We start from the raw sequence: 12,203 nt of genomic DNA on the forward strand, positions 1-12,203 counted from the left end.
GCTATTGTTATAGTTCCTGGTTTTGTACAGTCTTTGACTAACTGTAGTTTACTTTTCTTATGCATTATATTTTTAAAAGAAGAAGTACCCAATGGACAGTTAAAAATCTCTTAACTCTCAACGTAAAACAGTTGGCTGCTTCGAACCATAATGGAGAACAGGTCTGAAGCTTTACTGACAAAGGTGAACAAATACTGAATCGTTACAATGTGCAGGTAATGCAGCCATGAGGTAGTTTTAAATGTAATGTAAAAACTGAGAATGTATTTGTTCACTCTATGCTTACAGAGTGACACATACATAATGCATTCATTTCAAGATTAATGACCTTTTAAACCCCCTTTACCTTTATGTTTAACATACCTGAAGCAGCATCAGATGCAAGCTGGTATAAAAGCAACCTTCTCCTGTATTTGACTAATTTGTATTGGGGAACTGCTTTGCCTTCAGAAGAGGTCATCGGGCAAGGAAAAATAAAAATATACAATCTGAAGTGACTGCTTTTAAGGTAAATTTTGAAATAGTGAACAAATACATAATTGAAGTGACCACTGTTGGAGTTAACATGTTAAAAGTAATGTGCATTATGTAGTCAGATATTTTAAAGTAATGATTAACCTAACACAGTGTATTATACACATGCATTACTTATAAAAACAACAGAGCTGCATTTTTTATGTAAATATAAAATCTTATTGCAACCACTGTAAGAATAATATTTACTACAGTATTTCACACAGATGTTGCCTGCTGCTTTTGGTGTACCATCATGCCCAAGCACGCTCCGGCCATCTTGTGACAGCTGAGAAAGAAGTTAAAAAATGTGCGTAGTATGCTGCCAAGTGAAAAAACTTGAACTATACATTTAATCCTGCATGCGCTGAAGGGTAAATTTAATCAGACCAAATTAACATCAAAAGGGCAAATGATCATTGCAGCAGCACTGGGTTTAAAGCAAAAGGCTAATGTGATGGGTAGTATGCTAGCTGCAAGAGAGTGGTGCATGTAATGCAGTACAAGTGTCATCTTATTTTTTTAATCCAGTTATTTGCTAAAATTATTTAGAAAAATTTTCAGGGGCTTAGGGTGGGGGAAAAAAAAAAAGGTATGGATGTTATTTACCACACAGCACATGAAGCACTAAATGTATTTATAAAAAAAAAGAAAATTATCAAATTCGGCTATGTTTTGACAAGTTTCATGAAGGTTCTTATATGGGCCTATGATTTAAATACAAAACGCCACTAAGGGACTTCTGCTGCTTTTCATGCAAATCAAGAAAAAATGACCACAAGCATAATAACTGTTTGAAATACTTAATACAAAAGATGTAATGCAACTAAAAAACAAACAGTTACTAAATAATGAGTAAACTTCTTTAAAAAGAAAAGTTTCCCCAACAGTGGATGATGTGACACAGTTCACATATTTGTTAATGCTTATCATTGGGAGATTTTGAAAATTACGTACAGAGCACTCTGCTCTAGATATTACAACGAAAATTAAAACTTTCTCAAATATCCTTGAAGAATAAGTGGGCAAAACATAAAAACGTTCCACTGAAGCTGCCATTTACATTTACCTAAAATAGGCAACTTATTTCAGTTTGACTATCATTGTAATAGCAGATATAACAAATTAACCCACTCACACTGCAATGTAATTGCAGATATAACAATGTAACCCTGACTTTGATTTAAAAAAGATATTAAAATTTGCAGCAAATCCAGCGGTCTGTGAATAGTGTGCCAGTTTTTAAGTGATTATCCCAAACTTGCTCAAGCATCACAGAAAACAAGACACTCCTACAAGCCTATCATAATATCAAAGAGATATTCTAGCCTCCTGACTCAAAAAAATACAGTCAATGCCCAGTCAGTTTCCTTTAAAAGATGTCACTACTCAAGACATGCGAGTTAGAATTGGAACGTTTAACAGTATTACCCTTGTCTTGAATGCACATTTTCAATCTTAAATGATGAAGTTTTTAAATAAACATAAATCGGAAAAGTTACCAATCTTTTGTTCCAAGTACTCCTACAGGAGTCTCAAAACTTAACGAGTACTGAATGGGCGTAAGACCCAGGACCACTAAAGAGCTGTGAATCCACCTTGCACGGAAGGTGCACAAATACGCTCGCGAACCGAAAATACCTTTGACTTCTTCGGTATTATCCTTCCCAAAACTAAGTAAAAATTACAGGTTAACCATTTTTCAGTTTCATTAAGATGTATGAAATGATATAGAAATACAGTAATTGGGTGAAAATTATACAAGAAACAACAGCATTTCAAAGGCAATCGGTGCCCCCCCAAAGCAACTGTCGAAAAATTAAGTAATAGAAGACAACTACAAAAACAATCGAATTGTTAAAAAAAATAAATAAAAATTAAAAAAAATTTTAAAAATCAGCCAAAACAAGTCCGAGATCTACAGCTCGAATCTTTAAATCACTGAACTACTATAATGTGATCGCTTCGCAAAATCAACGATTGTTATGTACCGCCGCCTCACCCTCCAGGCTGATCGTGTCAGCAGCCAATCTCACGGGCATGCGGCTTGAAATGTGCTTCCTTTGAAAGAGGCGCCAGAAAGGTTCGCTGTGTGCGGCCTACAACGTGATCGCGCGCTTACAACTCGCACACATACACACCTCCGACCTAAATCGACTGGAAAAATAATCAAAAGTACTACCAAAAGTTTTAAAGCGCGATAACCTTAATGAATAAATGTTCACGTTCTTAAGGGGAAAACTGGACGAAACCGGTTTTAATCGATCTTTCAGACCTGCCAATATGTCGAGCTAAGAAAACAAGCCTGACAATACGGAAAGTAATTACAACAAAACTTGTAAACATTAAGCCATCGAATCTTAAATAGAAAATGCGATTACTGCCTGAACTGCCCTTACTTTACTTAAAACCGAAAAAAAAAATCTAAACCCCAGCGAAATACAACCGTCCATATTCAAGCCCAAAATTGAACGTCGTAACGTGGAGCTTTCTAAATAAAGTAAGAAAAGCTAACCACTTTGTACCACAACGCCGAAAAAAAAAAACCAAAAGCTCACATCCGAGGAAAGAATTTAATCCCCCGACGGCCAGAGTTCGATATCCCACGTCGTGTTGGTATTTTTCGCCAGTCTCGAGCACTCAATGTTCTCTGTTTTGGTTTCTTATAGCTTGACAACTTACCGCTATGCTGGAGAAAATCCACCACAACGTATTGTCCGGTCGGCTAAAAACGCCAAGTATACTGCGCTCAGCAGATACTATATTAAGTAAAGTCTTCTAGCTGTATAAAATATTCCAATTTTTATGACTTAACAGCGAGAGAAAGTGCGTAACTTGCTTCAACTGAAGCAACATCCAGAACGCAAAACGTCACAGCATGGCCTTATCAACCCGCCCCCACGGCGTAAAACTGTAATGGGATTTGCTGAAAAGATCTTCAATCAGGAAATGGGCTACGCAAAAGTCGGTGCCAGCTGTGGCCGGCTAATACTGCTCTAATCTGGGCAGTCTTTGCAGCCGACTGTAGTTTGGATTTGTGCCGTCAAATCATGCTAAAGAATTTCGCAGTTCTGCGCAGCACTCGCTTTCCGTAACATCCCAGCTGCTTTACTTGTGTCATTTAAATCCAACGCCCATAGCACATAAACTCACTCTGTATAGTTCAGGGAACTGCTGTCTACGTCACTAGCAAGAAATGTATTGGGTTTTGTCATTGTCGCTCTACAAAGACACTATCAGATTGGTTAATATATGTTTGGGGACCGACCTTTTTCAAAGTCATTTCTTTGCCGACGCCCACTGGTCACGACTCCCAATCCTCAAATTTAAGATTGTACTCTGTCTTCTTAACGAGTCAAAATCCTGCACATGCGTACAGGGGTTAGAACCGCGATGAATACTGGGAATCAACATGGCCGATAGTATATTTACCCGTAAAAGGGGTTACTGTAATGTCTAACGCGTTATGTTGTTAGAGCATATAGTAACGTTGTACGAAAAATATATAATCTATTTTGAGAAGACTGTTCTTTTCGTTCCTCAGCACAATATTTTGATTTATTTCAATTGTATAGGTTCTGTGTTTACCAAATACGATGTGTTAAAACGATTAAGTTTGGAATGTGTCTCTTGTCCTCGGTTAGAATACTGCTGGCAGTGGAGGTCTGTTTTGAGTTTGAATTTTTCCGCGATTTAGGTGCTGCTCCAGCAGTGCTTCCCAAAAGACTTACAGCTTACATTAACTGACTATTCAAATTGGCATTATGTGCGCGAATGGCCATTACAACAGACTGGTTCCCGACACAGAGATGTGCCTGCTTTGCGACCTATGCATTAGGGATGGGCCCTCTGCGATCCTGTTATGGATCACCAGATTTGCATATACTTGTGTACTTTCGGTGACACGTCGTTTTTATTTGGTACCTGCGATAAATGTAATGAAAACAAAAAGAAAAAAACAGTGTTAAGTTGACCAAATTAAGGCCGTTCATAAGAAAAGTAATGATTTACTCCATGAGATAGAAGTCCATAATAAACAAGATTAGTTGCGTCATATATTGGAAATATTAAATCTGTTCTTCGATTTAAAGTTTTAAAGGCTAACCATTTTTGATTGTAATAGAAATTCGTCATTTTCACTCGTGACAACAGTGCATAGAGGGCTAGTTTTCTAGCAAAAATGAAAAATATTCTTAATCACTGACCATTTAATAGTCTAAAACAGTACCCCATGTGCTTATGTTTGAAAAATTTTATTTTAACCTGCCTAGAGAGCCCATTAGAGGTGTAGGACCACCAGTAAAGTATCATATCAAAAATCTCATATTTGTAATCAGGAACCTCAAAATAGCATAAAGAAACACTCTACATGCATATATTATGGTCCCCATTTTTTCAAAGTTTTGTGAAAAGGAGTAATTTTGACACCTCATATCCCTTATAGAGTGAACCTCTTGGGTTGGCCAATGTAGCACACACACCTTCAAGTCCTTCTGATCATTGTTGCAGAATGCATGTTTTTCATAAGTGTAATTTCCTGAATTAAATGTGGTCCAAAATTGAGGGTTTTTTTCTGTTGTAGAGGGCCAAAAATAGGGGTAACTTTAAAAACAACAACAACATTTATTTATATAGCACATTTTCATACAAAAAGTAGCTCAAAGTGCTTTACATAATGAAGAAAAGAAAAATAAAAGACAAAATAAGAAATTAAAATAAGACAACATTAGTTAACATAGAAAAAGAGTAAGGTCCAATGGCCAGGTGGGACAGAAAAAACAAAAAAAAACTCCAGACAGCTGGAGAAAAAAATAAAATCTGCAGGGGTTCCAGGCCACAAGACCGCCCAGTCCCCTCTGAGCATTCTACCTAACATAAATGAAATAGTCCTCTTTGTAATTAGGGTTCTCACAGAAGGACTAGATGATGATGGTCATGCAGACTTCACTGTTGGAACATCACGGTGTTTTGGGTAGACCACCAAAAGGACACCGGAAAAGGAAACAGAAGTGAGAGTAGGGGTTAGTACAGATTTTAGAGCCACAATGAATAGTTATTATAATGAATTGGATATACAGAGTATCAGGATTAAATTACAGTGAAATTATGAGAAGGCCATGTTAAAATAATGTGTTTTCAGCAGTTTTTTAAAGTGCTCCACTGTATTAGCCTGGCGAATTCCTATTGACAGGCTATTCCAGATTTTAGGTGCATAACAGCAGAAGGCCGCCTCACCACTTCTTTTAAATTTTGCTCTTGGAATTCTAAGGAGACACTCATTTGAGGATCTGAGGTTACGATTTGGAATATAAGATGTCAGACATTCTGATATATAAGATGGGGTGAGATTATTTAAGGCTTTATAAACCATAAGCAGAATTTTAAAGTCAATCCTAAAAAGCTCAATGTCTTGCATAATTAGACCTCAAGACAAGTCAAAAGGTATACCATACTCTTGTAACAGTGACTCAGAAGTAGGCAGTCAAACAAATCTAAAGTGAATTCTAATTGTATTTTAATTCTTTCATGCCACGCCTTACCAGCTCCACCTCATAAATAGACTATTTCTGGCCTCTAGCAGTTGCCCATGCTTTGTTCTCATTGCTAGAACTTGAATACACCAACAAGCATGTTCAGGATATAAATGAACAGTTTTTGATTTTATTATTTACTTGAAATTGTGACAATTGTTAAATATAATAATAACAAAAATGCAATAGCCAGAGCTCTATAATTTTCTTAATATATTGTGCGTAATGAATGTTGTTGTGGGAGTCCAAAGTTGTTTTGTATTGTTTTCACACTATAATTGATTGCATATTTCAGTATTGTACTGATAATTTTTTTAATTTGATGTTTTCTAATATTGTATAATTGTATAATGTTTGAAAACCTTATCAAGATAAAAAAAAAAGTAATTTGAACGCAGTTGGCTCATATGTGGGGACCTGAAAGTTCCGTGCATCGTACTGGGTCAACGGTCAGGGCATACACAACAACTCTGTGAGTGGGACAACAGAGCCAACAATTTACAGTGTGTTCAGAATTTATGGTCAACTAGAAAAAAACTACAGCTTGGTGACAGAAAAATCATGAGACCTATACTGGTGAATTAAGATAAAGTGCTGCTACCACCTTTTCATATTAAGCTTGGTTTTATGAAGCAGTTGGTCAAAGTGCTTTTAAAGGATGCAGTCTGTTTTATGCATTTTTGCAAAATGTTTCCAGGTCTGTCTGAGGCTAAACTAAAAGAGGGCATTTTTTCCGCACCTGATATTAGAAAATTGATTTCTGGTGCAAAATTTAGTGGTGCAATGAAGGACCTGGAACGAGAGGCTTTAGTGTCATTCAGATAAGTAATTTCTATGTTTTTAGGTAATAATCAAGATCCAAATGATAACAAAATTCTAAAAAAAATTTCTAGTCAAGTTTAAGGAATTGTGTTGCAACATGAGCCTCAAAGTTCACTTTTTGGATTCTTCCTTCAAAATCTTAGAACTGTGAGTGAAGATCAGGATGAAAGATTCCATGAGGATATTAAGGACATGAAATGGTAATAGAGATGTTGGGATGTCAGTATGAAGTGGGAATACTTTTGGATGATTCATGGGGACACAGCAGAAAAAGTGTACAATTGACAGACCACCAAACAAAAAAAACAAAAAAAAGTGACAAAAACTAGAGAAATTATATGTAAATCAATTAATTTATAATTAATTCATTTTTTTTATATATATGTTTAAAATATTAGATTGTCTATTTTCTTGTTAAATTGATTTAAACCAATATTGTATGCATGAAATGTGTAATTTCAATTATATTCCTTTTCAATTTTGTACTTAAATGTGATATGATGGAAATATTCTAATTCTACTTTTTTATTGTCATAATGATTACAAATAAAAATAACTATTCACAATTAAAGCATTTTTTATGTGTTTTATTTTGCAGAACTGTGTTATTGGTTGAATTTACTTTACACCACAAACACCATATGTATGGAGTGTGAATATTCTACCTTTGTTTACCTAGTTTTTGATTTGAGGCTATACATTTTCCTGATAAATAAATGTGTCTTTCAGACTTGCAATATACTGACAGTCCATTTCACAGCTTGTTTTTGCATTGTGTCCTTTGTTGGCAAGGTAGAATTTAACTCCCTGGTCCTGGACTAACCAAGTGCTGACAGTAAAGGAAGGAATTTTTATTGAAGCTTTTGCTGTTTTGAATATGCTTTTTCTTTTAAAAACAGTATAACTAAAAATTACAAGCTACTTCTCACTTTTCAAGATGTGATATCTCTGTATGCTTATAACATTTAGAGATTATTGAATTTTATTATTTAATTAAGTGTGCTTCAGAATGGAAGTCTGGATTAAATTTTTTAAAAATAGCAAGTTAAGCAATATGATGAAAAAAGCTCAGACAGGCGCCTTTGTTATATACATTAGTATTACTGCCTTACAGCTCTAAGGCCAATATATAGTTTCTAGTCCATTCTAGAAAGAGAGACATCGCTGGAAGCTTTTTATTCCCCCAGCACACTAGATGGCAGCAGCCCCGGATGTCAGTGCCCCCTAAGAAACCAGCAAGACATGCCAGGAAATGTAGTTCGATAGAGCAGACCTGGTAGAGTCACTGGGGGCCACAAGAGGGCATTACAGGGAGACAAGCTCCCTGTTATAATGGACTTCCATGTGACCCGGAAGTGCTCCCGGGTCTGTAATAAAGGAGAACGCACTCCCTTATCCAGACGAGTCAGAGCTCTGAGGTAGTGGAGCAACGTTTGAGTGGAGTAGGGTAATGCGGTAAAAAGAAAGTATTGTGGAGAGAAAACCTGTGTTTTGTGCTTGTGTGACATATTTGAGGTGATTTGATTAATATATCTACCTTTATTTGAACCCGGGACTGTGCTTGTGTGTTCGTGTTGGAGTTTGGGCTTGTTGGTGCCCGGGTATCCATCACACTGTTAATACCAAATATGTTCTGGGATTTTTCAGGTAAGGGAGCAGTTTAAAGGTAAGGTTGTTATGTTCACTAATCATGAGAGTAACAATGTGCTGCATGTTTATTAGCACATGTAAGTTAAGATTTTGCTGTACTTTGTACATGTGACAATAGTAAACCTATAAACATATCATGCCTGTACTGACAGCATTAGATTAAAGGCAATAAGTAACCCTAGATCACTTATCAGTCCATCACACTGTGTGTTTACTTTTTCATATATTCACTCAGTTTATGAACAAGCTTTTTATATCATAGAATAAACATGCATATAGTTAAACTGGACCAGTTTAGAATCACTAGAATCTTTGGGAAGAGAAAGAAAACTGGAGTACAAACGTACTTGGAGTATACTACACAAACAAAGACAGAATGTGCAGACTCCATATAGCAGTCTGGATGAGAACCCAGTCCTGTTCCAAAACTGTAAATGCATGATTTTCATTCCATGTAAAACATTGGATAATTTCAGTTACTCCTCGGCTTGGGCATTGATGAATTCTTGCCCAAACACATATTTTGTCTGTCGTTTCCTGGGATTGCATAATTACAGTTTCTTTGAATGAGTCATTTATTTGCTTTATTTAAATCATAAATAGTATTATCAATACAATGGAAATTGTAAATGCCCCAAAGTGAAAATAATAGTTGCAGAAAGAAAGTGATCATTCTGTCAACTACTTCTCAATAATACTTCATTATATTAATAATACACATAAAATATACTTGGAAAAGTACCCAAACTGAGATAATTCATACAGGAAAACTGCAAATGATAATTACAGCCATCTTACAATGCTGTGATTGCAGCCATTCCTCAACCCTCTATGAATGGCTCACACGTCTACTAATCAGTGGACAATTTGCATATCACTGCTCAACTGGCCCTTTGTCAATGGTGCTAGTCTCTGTGATTAAGCAAAGGTACTGTTTATAAGGTTGGGGAAACCTGCAGTCAATTGAGACTGAGGAAGAGACTTGGATAAGTCTCGAAATATTTCTCCCACTTAAAAACTTTGTCCAGATGAATAGAATCAAATTTCTAGGATTTCCTTACCTGGATTATTGAGCATGCATCGAGACATGCAAATGATAATAAGCCAACACAATGCATGCCTCTATGTACCTAACTATGTATCTAACTAATTTTGTGTGCAACGCACAAAATATACAATATCACCCTAAAATATAAATGAAAACATGTCACTACAAAAGTCTGAGGAAAAACTGAGGTTCATGCCAAGTCAATTGGTGTAGAATTATTTTGTAATGTACTGTATTTTGTTGCTTTGAATTGTAGCCTTTTTTTTACTTTGCCTTCTTTTTTCCTCCTGGATATGCACGGTCACTGTACCTAAGTAAATACTTCACGCATTATTACTATAGATTGGATGTGCAGTAAACCAAGTCCTTCCTTTGCTTAGATGGTTCTCAGATTACATGAGGAATATAAGTTTTGTACCACTGTTATCTGCTCATGCTGATAATCCGAAGAGCAGCATTATTGAAGGCACCAATAATGGAACTGATTATTATGAGAATTATGCTAAATTTCATCCTTCAGTCTATACTGTACAGTATATGGTGTATTTATATATGATCTATGGAATTTGTAAAATCAAAATTTTAAAAGCCTACATGTATGAATAACCCAGGATATAATTTCAGAAGGGAAAAAGTTTCTCAGTTTTATATAGTGGATATAAGAATTATTGGCACCCTTTGTAAAGGTAACAGAAAGGCAATGAAAATGATGGAATAAAAAAATAAATAAAAAAATTTCATATACATTAAGCTTACTAAACATATACATATATTCTCAAACCCACTTAATACAATTAGGGGCCATCAGGACCTGCAAACATGTGCTACTTACTTGTATTATAAAAAATATATGATTCTTAAATATGAAGTATAGCTTGTTATTTATGCTGTTTATTTGATATTGCCCTGTTTGTTCATATTGAGGCTGCTAGTAGTTCTTGAATCCACTTTAGACATGCCATATCTCAGCATTAGCATTTTCAGTGCCTGCTATCTACCAGTCAGAATAATGTCAGTTCAGTTTCTTCGTGCCAGTCCCAAAGCTGGATAAATGGGGAGGGTTACGTCAGGAAGGGCATCCAGTATAAAATTTTGCTAAATCAATATGCGGACAACAATACAAATTTCCATACCGGATCGGTCGAGCCCCGGGTTAACAACGATCGCCACCAGTACTGTTAACCAACAGGGTGCTGGCGGAAATTGGGCTACTGTTGGCCAAAGGAGAAGAAGAGGGGGAAGACATGTCCGGAGGCAGGAGGAGAGAAGGAAAGTAAAGAGAGTGGAACTGAGGGTAGGAACTTTGAATGTTGGCAGTATGACTGGTAAGGGGAGAGAGTTAGCAGATATGATGGAGAAAAGGGAGGTTGATATATTGTGCATTCAAGAGACTAAATGGAAGGGGAGTAAGGCCAGGTGGATCAGAGGTGGATTCAAATTGTTCTATCATGGTGTGGATGGGAGGAGAAATGGGGTAGGAGTTATTCTGAAGGAACAGTATGTCAAGAGTGTTTTGGAGGTGAAAAGAGTGTCAGGCAGAGTAATGATATGAAGCTGGAAATTGGAGGTGTGATGATGAAAGTTGTTAGTGCATATGCATCGCAAATTGGGTGTGCAATGGGTGAGAAAGAAGATTTTTGGAGTGAGTTGGATGAAGTGATGAACAGTGTACCCAAAGGACCGAAAGTGGTGATTGGAACGGATTTCAATGGGCATGTTGGTGAAGGGAACAGTGGAGATGAGGAGGTGATGGGTAGGTATGGTGTCAAGGAGAGGAATGAAGAAGGTCAGAGGATAGTGGGTTTTGCCAAAAAGATGGACATGGCTAAGGTGAATACGTCTTTTAAGAAGAGGGAGGAACATAGGGTGACGTACAAGAGTGGAGGAAGATGCACACAGGTAGATTACATTCTATGCATGAAGAGTTGATCTGAAGGAGATTGGAGACTGGTGGCAGGGGAAAGTGTAGTTAAGCAGCATAGGATGGTGGTCTGTAGGATGACATTGGAGATCAAGAAGAGGAAGAGAGTGAGGACAGAGCCAAGGATCAAATGGCGGAAGTTGAAAAAGGAAGGCACTGGGTGATAGTAAAGAATTACCAGACAGTTGGGAAACTACAGCAGATGTAGTAAGGGTGACAGCAAGAAGGGTGCTTGGCGTGACATCTGGACAGAGGAAGGAGGAAAAGAAAAACTGGTGGTGGAATGAGGAAATATAGGAGAGTATACAGAGGAAGAGGATGGCAAAGAAGAAGTGGGATAGTCAGAGAGATGCAGAAAGTAGACAAGAGTACAAGGTTGGACACTAAAGATTGGCTAGACAGAGGGACCGAGCTGGGAAAGTTGTGCAGCAGGTTAGGGTTATAAAGGATAAAGATGGAAACATACTCACAAGCAAGGAGAGTGAGTGGAGCAGATGGAAAGAGTACTTTGAGAGGCTGATGAATGAAGAGAATGAGAGAGAGAGAGAAGAGGCTGGATGATGTGGAGATAGTGAATCAGGAAGTGCAATGGATTAGCAAGGAGGAAGTAAGGACAGCTATGAAGAGAATGAAAAATGGAAAGGCCGTTGGTCTGGATGACATACCCATGGAAGCATGGAGGTGTTTAGGGGAGATGGCAATGGGGTTTTTAACCAGA

The 12,203-nt window shown here is 37.0% G+C and overlaps 2 protein-coding genes across 2 annotated transcripts in view; both read right to left on the reverse strand.

Annotated features, from left to right (window-relative positions):
• nup98 (nucleoporin 98 and 96 precursor) overlaps positions 1-3,090 on the reverse strand; it is a 160,998-nt gene extending 157,908 nt beyond the window's left edge. The window contains 1 exon segment of the mRNA XM_051926475.1: positions 3,072-3,090. The gene's annotated coding sequence lies outside the window, so the exon portion shown is untranslated.
• slc6a7 (solute carrier family 6 member 7) overlaps positions 1-12,203 on the reverse strand; it is a 666,512-nt gene that overhangs the window by 108,576 nt on the left and 545,733 nt on the right. The gene's annotated exons all lie outside the window — the stretch shown is intronic.

This window comes from Erpetoichthys calabaricus, chromosome 4 (genome assembly GCF_900747795.2).
Source record: "Erpetoichthys calabaricus chromosome 4, fErpCal1.3, whole genome shotgun sequence".
In the NCBI taxonomy this organism is placed as follows: Eukaryota; Metazoa; Chordata; class Cladistia; order Polypteriformes; family Polypteridae; genus Erpetoichthys; species Erpetoichthys calabaricus.